Genomic DNA, 15,538 nt, shown 5'->3' with positions numbered 1-15,538 from the left:
TCTCCCACACCTATCCTTTATTGTAAAGTCATCTCTGTCCCGTATTTCTCCCACACTTATCCTTTATTGTAAAGTCACCTCTGTCCCGTATTTCTCCCACACTTATCCTTTATTGTAAAGTCATCTCTGTCCCGTATTTCTCCCACACCTATCCTTTATTGTAAAGTCATCTCTGTACCGTATTTCTCCCACACCCATCCTTTATTGTAAAGTCATCTCTGTCCCGTATTTCTCCCACACTTATCCTTTATTGTAAAGTCATCTCTGTCCCGTATTTCTCCCACATTTATCCTTTATTGTAAAGTCATCTCTGTCCCGTATTTCTCCCACACTTATCCTTTATTGTAAAGTCATCTCTGTCCCGTATTTCTCCCACACTTATCCTTTATTGTAAAGTCATCTCTGTCCCGTATTTCTCCCACACCCATCCTTTATTGTAAAGTCATCTCTGTCCCGTATTTCTCCCACACCCATCCTTTATTGTAAAGTCATCTCTGTCCCGTATTTCTCCCACACTTATCCTTTATTGTAAAGTCATCTCTGTCCCGTATTTCTCCCACACTTATCCTTTATTGTAAAGTCATCTCTGTCCCGTATTTCTCCCACACTCATCCTTTATTGTAAAGTCATCTCTGTCCCGTATTTCTCCCACACTTATCCTTTATTGTAAAGTCATCTCTGTCCCGTATTTCTCCCACATCCATCCTTTATTGTAAAGTCATCTCTGTCCCGTATTTCTCCCACACCCATCCTTTATTGTAAAGTCATCTCTGTCCCGCATTTCTCCCACACCGATCCTTTATTGTACAGTCATCTCTGTCCCGTATTTCTCCCACACTTATCCTTTTTTTATAATTCTTTTTATGTTTTGACGATTTTCACATATTAAACAATATTATAGACATATATTTACATTTGGATGGCAAAGCCATGATATAAACAAACTAAACAAATTTGCAGTCTATGAGAGTATAACTGACACCCAAAGCGTGACACCATTCTATGCATAACTGACACCCAAATCGTGCATTCGGGTGTTATTCATACGCGACCGGATCCCCCGGAACTACTTAAGCTTGCACCAATGTAAACAAATGGCATCTTATCATTGCTCATCATTTTATCGGATAGAGTACGAGACCAGAAAACAAATCTTAAAATGTAAAACGAAAAGAAAGGTAAGAATGGTTAACAATCACGAAAATGGAAATAAAACAAGATTTAATAAACACATATGTTGACAGATATTTGTTCCGGGGCCAGAGTGGAAAATCATTACACACCACATTGTTTGCGCGCCACCGCCATCCAGTGTTTGAATGACAAAAATTTTGAAACAATTCATCCGTATATTCTGAAATACTGACTACCAATATTATTGATATTGTTATTAAAATATCTGATGATGTTTTCAGTATTTTTTTTAATTATTTCCACGCACTATTTTTGTTTGTTTGTTTGTTTGCCAATCAGCACGTGAATCACAATAGGCTGTTCAATTTGTTGACCTCTGACAATGGAAACGTCGGTAAAAGTCAGATTTCAAATTATAATGAAAATTAAAGTTGAAATCGAAAAGAATCTAATATAGAAAACGTAAATATAAGCATTAAACTGTCTTTTTATGGATTATATGGTCTATATAGATGCCAGAGCTTTGCAGACAATCATTTCATAATGCGCTAGCGCGCATTATGAAGATTGTCTGCAAAGCTCTGGCATCTATATAGACCATATAATCCATAAAAAGACAGTTTAATGCTTAAATATGACAAAGGCAAAAAACATACACATGCATACTCTCACACTAACATGCTGTGTCATCATCATCATCATCATCATCATCATACATTATGTATATTCATACATCATCATCATACATCATCCATCATACATCATGCATCTTCATACACCATACATCACCATCATAATCATCATTATCATCTTCATACATCAACATCACCATCATAATCATAATCATAATCATCATCATTATGCATCGTCATTGTCAAAAAAACCTATCCTTTATAGAAAAGCCACTCTTCTCCTGGCGACACACTAAGCCTGACCATGATAATTCAACATTATTTATATGGGGCGCCGTTTTACTATTTATTCCCATTTGGTGATATCACCTATTCAATCAGTGATATCACCTATTCAATCAGTGATATCACCTATTCAATCAGTGATATCACCTATTCGAAAAGGTGATATCACCAATTCATTTTTCAAATAAGTGATATCACCTATTCGAATAGGTGATATCACCCATTCGAATAGGTGATATCACTTAATGAAACTAATAGGTGATATCACTTATTCGAAAAGGTGATATCACTCATTCGAATAGGTGATATCACCAATTGGAATAGGTGATATCACTTATAAAATTCTTCAGTGATATCACCTATTCGAATAGGTGATATCACCAATTCATTTTTCAAATAAGTGATATCATCTATTCGAATAAGTGATATCACCTATTCAAATTGGTGACATCACTTATTCGAATTGGTGATATCACCTATTCGGTTCAATAAGTGATATCACCTATTCGAATGAGTGATATCACCTATTCGAAATGATGATATCACTTAATGAAACGAATAGGTGATATCACTTATTCGAAAAGGTGATATCACTCATTTGAATAGGTGATATCACCAATTGGAATAGGTGATATCACTTATAAACTTCTTAAGTGATATCACCTTTTCGAATAGTTGATATCACTCATTTGAATAGGTGATATCACCAAATGGGAATAAATAGTAAAACGGAGCCCCATATATTTAACATTGGCTCGGTGTAAAGTTCCAACCGGACGCATCACACAGTCGACGTCTCTTTACTAGGTTTTGGCAAGACGTAGTTTGTTGTATGTTATGACCGCCAAGATATCATTCATCCTACACACATTTCTTTGTTATTTTCTAGTTTACCATTCAAGTAGAGGATTTCTGCTAAACTCCCCGTAATATAGCAAGCCCACTCTCTATAGCTTGTTAACACCATCTACGTCACACAATCTCTATAGCTTGTCAACACTATCTACGTCACACAATCTCTATAACTTGTTAACACTACCTACGTCACACAATTTCTGTAGCTTGTTAACACCACCTACAATTACGTCATACAATCTCTATAGCTTGTTAACACCATCTACGTCACGCAATCTCTATAGCTTGTTAACACCACCTACGTCACACAATCTCTATAACTTGTTAACACCACCTACGTCACACAATCTCTATAACTTGTTAACACCACCTACGTCATACAATTTCTGTAGCTTGTTAACACTATCTACGTCACACACTCTCTATAGCTTGTCAACACCACCTACGTCACACAATCTCTATAACTTGTTAACACCATCTACGTCACACAATCTCTATAGCTTGTTAACACCATCTACGTCACACAATCTCTATAACTTGTTAATACCATCTACGTCACACAATCTCTATAGCTTGTTAACACCACCTACGTCACACAATCTCTATAGCTTGTCAACACCACCTACGTCACACAATCTCTATAGCTTGTTAATACCACCTACGTCACACAATCTCTATAGCTTGTTAACAACACCTACGTCACACAATCTCTATAGCTTGTTAATACCATCTACGTCACACAATCTCTATAACTTGTTAACACCACCTACGTCACACAATCTCTATAACTTGTTAACACCACCTACGTCACACAATCTCTATAACTTGTTAACACCATCTACGTCACACAATCTCTGTAGCTTGTTAACACCACCTACATCACACAATCTCTATAGCTTGTTAACACCACCTACATGTACGTCACACAATCTCTATAGCTTGTTAATACCATCTACGTCATACAATCTCTATAACTTGTTAACACCATGTATGTCATACAATCTCTATAGCTTGTTAACACCACCTACGTCACACAATCTCTATAGCTTGTTAATACCATCTACGTCACACAATCTCTATAGCTTGTTAATACCATCTACGTCACACAATCTCTATAGCTTGTTAACACCACCTACGTCACACAATCTCTATAGCTTGTTAACACTATCTACGTCACACAATCTCTATAGCTTGTTAACACCACCTACGTCACACAATCTCTATAGCTTGTTAATACCATCTACGTCACACAATCTCTATAGCTTGTTAACACCACCTACGTCACACAATCTCTATAGCTTGTTAACACTATCTACGTCACACAATCTCTATAGCTTGTTAACACCACCTACGTCACACAATCTCTATAGCTTGTTAACATCATCTACGTCACACAATCTCTATAGCTTGTTAACACCATGTACGTCACACAATATCTATAGCTTGTTAAAACTACCTACGTCATACAATCTCTATAGGTTGTTAACACCACCTACGTCACACAATCTCTATAGCTTGTTAACATCATCTACGTCACACAATCTCTATAACTTGTTAACACTATCTACGTCACACACTCTCTATAGCTTGTTAACACCACCTACGTCACACAATCTCTATAGCTTGTTAAAACTACCTACGTCACACAATATCTATAGCTTGTTAAAACTACCTACGTCACACAATCTCTATAGCTTGTTAACATCACCTACGTCACACAATCTCTATAACTTGTTAACACCACCTACGTCACACAATCTCTATAACTTGTTAATACCATCTACGTCACACAATCTCTATAGCTTGTTAACACCACCTACGTCACACAATCTCTATAGCTTGTCAACACCACCTACGTCACACAATCTCTATAGCTTGTTAATACCATCTACGTCACACAATCTCTATAGCTTGTTAACACCACCTACGTCACACAATCTCTATAGCTTGTTAACACTATCTACGTCACACAATCTCTATAGCTTGTTAACACCACCTACGTCACACAATCTCTATAGCTTGTTAATACCATCTACGTCACACAATCTCTATAGCTTGTTAACACCACCTACGTCACACAATCTCTATAGCTTGTTAACACTATCTACGTCACACAATCTCTATAGCTTGTTAACACCACCTACGTCACACAATCTCTATAGCTTGTTAACAACACCTACGTCACACAATCTCTATAGCTTGTTAATACCATCTACGTCACACAATCTCTATAACTTGTTAACACCACCTACGTCACACAATCTCTATAACTTGTTAACACCACCTACGTCACACAATCTCTATAACTTGTTAACACCATCTACGTCACACAATCTCTGTAGCTTGTTAACACCACCTACGTCACACAATCTCTATAGCTTGTTAACACCACCTACATGTACGTCACACAATCTCTATAGCTTGTTAATACCATCTACGTCATACAATCTCTATAACTTGTTAACACCATGTATGTCATACAATCTCTATAGCTTGTTAACACCACCTACGTCACACAATCTCTATAGCTTGTTAATACCATCTACGTCACACAATCTCTATAGCTTGTTAATACCATCTACGTCACACAATCTCTATAGCTTGTTAACACCACCTACGTCACACAATCTCTATAGCTTGTTAACACTATCTACGTCACACAATCTCTATAGCTTGTTAACACCACCTACGTCACACAATCTCTATAGCTTGTTAATACCATCTACGTCACACAATCTCTATAGCTTGTTAACACCACCTACGTCACACAATCTCTATAGCTTGTTAACACTATCTACGTCACACAATCTCTATAGCTTGTTAACACCACCTACGTCACACAATCTCTATAGCTTGTTAACATCATCTACGTCACACAATCTCTATAGCTTGTTAACACCATGTACGTCACACAATATCTATAGCTTGTTAAAACTACCTACGTCATACAATCTCTATAGGTTGTTAACACCACCTACGTCACACAATCTCTATAGCTTGTTAACATCATCTACGTCACACAATCTCTATAACTTGTTAACACTATCTACGTCACACACTCTCTATAGCTTGTTAACACCACCTACGTCACACAATCTCTATAGCTTGTTAAAACTACCTACGTCACACAATATCTATAGCTTGTTAAAACTACCTACGTCACACAATCTCTATAGCTTGTTAACACTATCTACGTCACACACTCTCTATAGCTTGTTAACACCACCTACGTCACACAATCTCTATAGCTTGTTAACACCACCTACGTCACACAATCTCTATAGCTTGTTAACACCACCTACGTCACACAATCTCTATGGCTTGTTAACACCACCTACGTCACACAATCTCTATAGCTTGTTAACACCATCTACGTCACACAATATCTATAGCTTGTTAAAACTACCTACGTCACACAATCTCTATAGCTTGTTAACAACACCTACGTCACACAATCTCTATAGCTTGTTAACACTATCTACATCACACAATCTCTATATCTTGTTAACATCACCTACGTCACACAATCTCTATAACTTGTTAACACCATCTACGTCACACAATCTCTATAACTTGTTAACACCATCTACGTCACACAATCTCTATAGCTTGTTAACACCATCTACGTCACACAATCTCTATAGCTTGTTAACACCATCTACGTCACACAATCTCTATAGCTTGTTAACACCATCTACGTCACACAATCTCTATAGCTTGTTAACACCATCTACGTCACACACTCTCTATAGCTTGTTAACATCATCTACGTCACACAATCTCTATAGCTTGTTAACACCATCTACGTCACACAATCTCTATAGCTTGTTAACACCATCTACGTCACACAATCACTATAGCTTGTTAACACCATCTACGTCACACAATCTCTATAGCTTGTTAACACCACCTACGTCACACAATCTCTATAGCTTGTTAACACCATCTACGTCACACAATCTCTATAGCTTGTTAACACCACCTACGTCACACAATCTCTATAACTTGTTAACACCATCTACGTCACACACTCTCTATAGCTTGTTAACATCACCTACGTCACACAATCTCTATAGCTTGTTAACACCACCTACGTCACACAATTTCTATAACTTGTTAACACATCTACGTCACACACTCTCTATAGCTTGTTAACACATCTACGTCATACACTCTCTATAACTTGTTAACACCACCTACGTCACACAATATCTATAGCTTGTTAACACCATCTACGTCACACAATCTCTAAAACTTGTTAACCTCACCAACGTCCCACAATCTCTGTAGCTTGTCAACACCATCTACGTCACACAATCTCTATAGCTTGTTAACACATCTACGTCATACACTCTCTATAACTTGTCAACACCATCTACGTCACACAATCTCTATAGCTTGTTAACACACCTACGTCACACAATCTCTATAACTTGTTAACACCACCTACGTCACACAATCTCTATAGCTTGTTAACACCACCTACGTCACACAATCTCTATATCTTGTTAACATCATCTACGTCACACAATCTCTATAACTTGTTAACACCACGTACGTCACACAATCTCTATAGCTTGTTAACACTATCTACGTCACACACTCTCTATAGCTTGTCAACACCACCTACGTCACACAATCTCTATAACTTGTTAACACCATCTACGTCACACAATCTCTATAGCTTGTTAACATCATCTACGTCACACAATCTCTATAGCTTGTTAACAACACCTACGTCACACAATCTCTATAGCTTGTTAACACCATCTACGTCACACAATCTCTATAGCTTGTTAACACCATCTACGTCACACAATCTCTATAACTTGTTAATACCATCTACGTCACACAATCTCTATAGCTTGTTAACACCACCTACGTCACACAATCTCTATAGCTTGTCAACACCACCTACGTCACACAATCTCTATAGCTTGTTAATACCACCTACGTCACACAATCTCTATAGCTTGTTAACAACACCTACGTCACACAATCTCTATAGCTTGTTAATACCATCTACGTCACACAATCTCTATAACTTGTTAACACCACCTACGTCACACAATCTCTATAACTTGTTAACACCACCTACGTCACACAATCTCTATAACTTGTTAACACCATCTACGTCACACAATCTCTGTAGCTTGTTAACACCACCTACGTCACACAATCTCTATAGCTTGTTAACACCACCTACATGTACGTCACACAATCTCTATAGCTTGTTAATACCATCTACGTCATACAATCTCTATAACTTGTTAACACCATGTATGTCATACAATCTCTATAGCTTGTTAATACAATCTACGTCACACAATCTCTATAACTTGTCAACACCACCTACGTCACACAATCTCTATAGCTTGTTAACACCATCTACGTCACACAATCTCTATAGCTTGTTAACATCACCTACGTCACACAATCTCTATAGCTTGTTAACACTATCTACGTCACACAATCTCTATAGCTTGTTAACATCACCTACGTCACACAATCTCTATAACTTGTTAACACCACCTACGTCACACAATCTCTATAGCTTGTTAAAACCATGTACGTCACACAATCTCTATAGCTTGTTAACACCATCTACGTCACACACTCTCTATTGCTTATTAACACCACCTACGTCACACAATCTCTATAGCTTGTTAACACCATCTACGTCACACAATCTATATAGCTTGTTAATACCATCTACGTCACACAATCTCTATAGCTTGTTTATACCATGTACGTCACACAATCTCTATAACATGTTAACATCACCTACGTCAAACAATCTCTATAGCTTGTTAACACCATCTACGTCACACAATCTCTATAGCTTGTTAACACTATCTATGTCACACACTCTCTATAGCTTGTCAACACCACCTACGTCACACAATCTCTATAGCTTGTTAACACTATCTACGTCACACAATATCTATAGCTTGTTACACCACCTACGTCACACAATCTCTATAACTTGTTAATACCATCTACGTCACACAATCTCTATAGCTTGTTAACACTATCTACGTCACACACTCTCTATAGCTTGTTAACACCACCTACGTCACACAATCTCTATAACTTGTTAACACCACCTACGTCACACAATCTCTATAACTTGTTAACACCATCTACGTCACACAATCTCTATAGCTTGTTAACACCACCTACGTCACACAATCTCTATAGCTTGTTAACACTATCTACGTCACACAATATCTATAGCTTGTTACACCACCTACGTCACACAATCTCTATAACTTGTTAACACCATCTACGTCACACAATCTCTATAGCTTGTTAACACCATCTACGTCACACAATCTCTATAGCTTGTTAACACCACCTACGTCACACAATCTCTGTAGCTTGTTAACACCATCTACGTCACACAATCTATATAGCTTGTTAACACCATCTACGTCACACAATCTCTATAGCTTGTTAACACCATGTACGTCACACAATATCTAAAGCTTGTTAACACCACCTACGCCACACAATCTCTATAGCTTGTTAACACCACCTACGTCACACAATCTCTATAGCTTGTTAATACCACCTACGTCATACAATCTCTATAGCTTGTTAACATCATCTACGTCAAACAATCTCTATAGCTTGTTAACACCATCTACGTCATACAATCTCTATAGCTTGTTAACACCATCTACGTCACACAATCTCTATAGCTTGTTAACACCATCTACGTCACACAATCTCTATAGCTTGTTAACACCATCTACGTCACACAATCTCTATAGCTTGTTAACACCACCTACGTCATACAATCTCTATATCTTGTTAACACCACGTACGTCACACAATCTCTATAGCTTGTTAATACCACCTACGTCACACAATCTCTATAACTTGTTAACACCACCTACGTCACACAATCTCTATATCTTGTTAACACCACGTACGTCACACAATCTCTATAGCTTGTTAACACCATCTACGTCACACAATCTCTATAGCTTGTTAACACCACCTACGTCATACAATCTCTATAGCTTGTTACCAACACCTACATCTACGTCACACAATCTCTATAACTTGTTAACACCACCTACGTCACACAATCTCTATAACTTGTTAACACCATCTACGTCACACAATCTCTATAGCTTGTTAACACCATCTACGTCACACAATCTCTATAGCTTGTTAACACCATCTACGTCACACAATCTCTATAACTTGTTAACACCACCTACGTCATACAATCTCTATAGCTTGTTAACACCATCTACGTCACACAATCTATATAGCTTGTTAACAACACCTACGTCACACAATCTCTATAGCTTGTTAATACCATCTACGTCACACAATCTCTATAGCTTGTTAACAACACCTACGTCACACAATCTCTATAGCTTGTTAATACCATCTACGTCACACACTCTCTATAGCTTGTTAACACCATCTACGTCACACAATCTATATAGCTTGTTAACAACACCTACGTCACACAATCTCTATAGCTTGTTATCATCACCTACGTCACACAATCTCTATAGCTTGTTAACACCATCTACGTCACACAATCTCTATAACTTGTCAACACTATCTACGTCACACAATCTCTATAGCTTGTTAACACCATCTACGTCACACAATCTCTATAGCTTGTTAACACCACCTACGTCATACAATCTCTATAGCTTGTTAACAACACCTACATCTACGTCACACAATCTCTATAACTTGTTAACACCACCTACGTCACACAATCTCTATAACTTGTTAACACCATCTACGTCACACAATCTCTATAGCTTGTTAACAACACCTACGTCACACAATCTCTATAGCTTGTTAACACCATCTACGTCACACAATCTATATAGCTTGTTAACACTATCTACGTCACACAATCTCTATAACTTGTTAACACTATCTACGTCACACAATCTCTATAACTTGTTAACACCATGTACGTCACACAATATTTATAGCTTGTTAACACCACCTACGTCACACAATCTCTATAGCTTGTTAACACAACACCATCTACGTCATACAATCTCTATAGCTTGTTAACACCATCTACGTCACACAATCTCTATAACTTGTTAATACCATCTACGTCACACAATCTCTATAGCTTGTTAACACCATCTACGTCACACAATCTCTATAGCTTGTTAACATCATCTACGTCAAACAATCTCTATAGCTTGTTAACACCACCTACGTCAAACAATCTCTATAGCTTGTTAACACCATCTACGTCACCCAATCTCTATAGCTTGTTAACACTATTTACGTCACACAATCTCTATAGCTTGTTAACACCATCTACGTCACACAATCTCTGTAGCTTGTTAACACCACCTACGTCACACATTCTCTATAGCTTGTTAACACCATGTACGTCACACAATCTTTATAGCTTGTTAACATCACCTACGTCACACAATCTCTATAGCTTATTAACACCATCTACGTCACACAATCCCTATAGCTTGTTAACATCACCTTCGTCACACAATCTCTATAGCTTGTTAACATCACCTACGTCACACAATCTCTATAGCATGTTAACACAACACCATCTACGTCATACAATCTCTATAGCTTGTTAATACCATCTACGTCACACAATCTCTATAACTTGTTAACACTATCTACGTCACACACTCTCTATAGCTTATTAACACCATCTACGTCACACAATCCCTATAGCTTGTTAACATCACCTTCGTCACACAATCTCTATAGCTTGTTAACATCACCTACGTCACACAATCTCTATAGCATGTTAACACAACACCATCTACGTCATACAATCTCTATAGCTTGTTAACACCATATACGTCACACACTCTCTATAGCTTGTTAACATCATCTACGTCACACAATCTCTATAGCTTGTTAACACCACCTACGTCACACAATCTCTATAGCATGTTAACACAACACCATCTACGTCATACAATCTCTATAGCTTGTTTACACCATCTACGTCACACAATCTCTATAACTTGTTAACACCATGAACGTCACACAATCTCTATAACTTGTTAACACCATGAGCGTCACACAATCTCTATAGCTTGTTAACATCACCTACGTCACACAATCTCTATAGCTTGTTAACACCATCTACGTCACACAATCTCTATAACTTGTCAACACCATCTACGTCACACAATCTCTATAGCTTGTTAACACCACCTACGTCACACAATCTCTATAGCTTGTTAACATCATCTATGTCACACAATCTCTATAACTTGTTAACACCACCTACGTCACACAATCTCTATAGCTGGTTAATACCATCTTCGTCACACAATCTCTATAGCTTGTTAAAACCATCTACGTCACACAATCTCTATAGCTTGTCAACACCATGTACGTCACACAATCTCTATAGCTTGTCAACGCCATGTATGTCACACAATATCACCCTTATGCTCTAGCTGAGATCGGTTGGGACAATCTTAGCAACCGTCATAACAACACAAATGCACTATAACAGCTATTCTGCGAGATCTTTAGAGTGATTTTTATGTTTTGAACATTTAGGATACCATAACAACATTGGATTTATGCAAATACCGAATTAACCAGATAAATGATAATAAAAAGAACGTCTTTTCCGTTTGACAATTCAATTTAATATGAGCAAAACGTACAACGTAATGACGTCATAGAGAATGTGACGTCATGTAATCACAACAAATATATAGCGCCAATTTCTATATACTTAAAATGTCCGTAATTCTCGACATATGACATGGATCGTGTTTATTTGAAATAACACGAGAAGAAGTAAAAATCCGACGGAGAGTACTACTACACACTGTGATGAGGCTTATGGTGTTATACAAAATGAATACAATTTTCGACAATGCTTTCAAGCATACTGAATGTAAATGTTACCGACATAAACAGTGATCTCTTTCAAAACCGATATTTTTGAAAATATCAACTTGTTATAAGAACTTGAAATATGTAGAAATTTTCTCATATAATCGATTCTGATGCTAGAACAGCTTAAAGAAAGAGGAGAAACATTAAAAGGACATACTTACCCAACTTCATTCATGGCAATATGAAAACAATAATGTTAGGTGCCTGTTTATAAAATTTACAGTGGAGATGTTAAATACATTGTATATCAGAACATAGGAAACCCGAAAAAAAAATCAGTACATTTTTCTGGTTACTTTATAACATGTTTTTTTTATTACTTTATTAAATTTGGTGTTTTTTGTTACTTTATATCATTTGTTTTCGTCTTTTTGTTTCTTTATAACGCTTGTTTTTTTGTTACTTTATTATTATTTTTTTTTTTTATTACTTTATAACATTTGTTGTTTTTTGTTACTTTACATCATTTGTTGTTTTTGGTTACTTTACATCATTTGCTATTTTTTGTTACTTTACAACTTTTGTTGTTTTTTGTTAGTTTATAACATATGTTGTTTTTTGTTACTTTATAGCGTCGTTTTTTGTTACTTTATAACATGTTGTTTTTTGTTACTTTATATCATTTGTTTTTTTGTTTCATTATAACGCTTATTTTTTTGTTACTTTATAATTTTTGTTACTTTATAACATTTTTTTGTTACTTTAAAACACTTGTTACTTCAAAACACTTGTTTTTTGTTACTTTATAATACTTGTTGTTTTTGTTACTTTATAACATTTGTTGATTTTTGTTACTTTAAAACACTTGTTGTTTTTTGTTACTTTATAACACCTGTTGTTTTTGTTACTTTATAATGCTTGTTTTTTGTTACTTTATAACACTTGTTGTTTTTGTTACTTTAAAACACTTGTTGTTTTTGTTACTTTATAACACCTGTTGTTTTTGTTACTTTATAACACCTGTTGTTTTTGTTACTTTATAACACTTGTTGTTTTTTGTTACTTTATAACACTTGTTTTTTGTTACTTTATAACACTTGTTGTTTTTTGTTACTTTATAACACTTGTTGTTTTTGTTACTTTATAACACTTGTTGTTTTTTGTTACTTTATAATACTTGTTGTTTTTGTTACTTTATAACACTTGTTGTTTTTTGTTACTTTACAACACTTGTTTTTTGTTACTTTACAACACTTGTTGTCTTTTGTTACTTTATAACACTTGTTGTCTTTTGTTACTTTATAACACCTGTTGTTTTTGTTACTTTATAATGCTTGTTTTTTGTTACTTTATAACACTTGTTGTTTTTTGTTACTTTATAACACTTGTTTTTTGTTACTTTATAACACTTGTTTTTTGTTACTTTACAACACTTGTTGTTTTTTGTTACTTTACAACACTTGTTGTCTTTTGTTACTTTATAACACTTGTTGTCTTTTGTTACTTTATAACACCTGTTGTTTTTGTTACTTTATAATGCTTGTTTTTTGTTACTTTATAACACTTGTTGTTTTTTGTTACTTTATAACACTTGTTGTTTTTTGTTACTTTATAACACTTGTTTTTTGTTACTTTATAACACTTGTTTTTTGTTACTTTATAATACTTGTTGTTTTTGTTACTTTATAACACTTGTTGTTTTTTGTTACTTTACAACACTTGTTGTCTTTTGTTACTTTATAACACTTGTTGTCTTTTGTTACTTTATAACACTTGTTGTCTTTTGTTACTTTATAACACTTGTTGTCTTTTGTTACTTTATAACACTTGTTTTTTGTTACTTTATAACACTTGTTGTTTTTTGTTACTTTATAACACTTGTTTTTGTTACTTTATAACACTTGTTGTTTTTTGTTACTTTATAACACTTGTTGTTTTTTGTTACTTTATAACACTTGTTGTTTTTTGTTACTTTATAACACTTGTTTTTTGTTACTTTATAACACTTGTTTTTTGTTACTTTATAATACTTGTTGTTTTTGTTACTTTATAACACTTGTTGTTTTTTGTTACTTTACAACACTTGTTGTCTTTTGTTACTTTATAACACTTGTTGTCTTTTGTTACTTTATAACACTTGTTGTCTTTTGTTACTTTATAACACTTGTTGTCTTTTGTTACTTTATAACACTTGTTTTTTGTTACTTTATAACACTTGTTGTTTTTTGTTACTTTATAACACTTGTTTTTGTTACTTTATAACACTTGTTGTTTTTTGTTACTTTATAACACTTGTTGTTTTTTGTTACTTTATAACACTTGTTGTTTTTTGTTACTTTACAACACTTGTTGTCTTTTGTTACTTTATAACACTTGTTGTCTTTTGTTACTTTATAACACTTGTTTAAAGGAGTAAATGTAAAACTATTGTATCGAAAACTCTTTTTAATTAGTGTAATTTGGAATTTCTTCTGTAGATATCAAAAACGTAATTGTTTACAGCTTTTACTCTTACGTATACCTTGGTGTGTAACAATGGCTTCCTGGTTCATGGTATCTTTAAAGTGTAAGCTTTTCCAGCACATTGCTTTTCTGTTACCGCGTGTTTTGAGATTCCCAGGTCAGACTTCCGCCTGTTCAGTGCATTTGTCACCTGAACTTCATAACAAAACCCCTTCTACACAAACCACATTTACATTTAGGTCGAATTTGCTGCAAATACATTGGCTTATGTTTTGGTTTACAGTTTCTGATTAGTTTGCAAACTGGTTCTCCAACTAAAACCGTTTCGT

Source organism: Pecten maximus, chromosome 7 (assembly GCF_902652985.1).
Source record: "Pecten maximus chromosome 7, xPecMax1.1, whole genome shotgun sequence".
NCBI classification, from domain to species: domain Eukaryota; kingdom Metazoa; phylum Mollusca; class Bivalvia; order Pectinida; family Pectinidae; genus Pecten; species Pecten maximus.
This window is presented reverse-complemented; position numbering follows the sequence as displayed.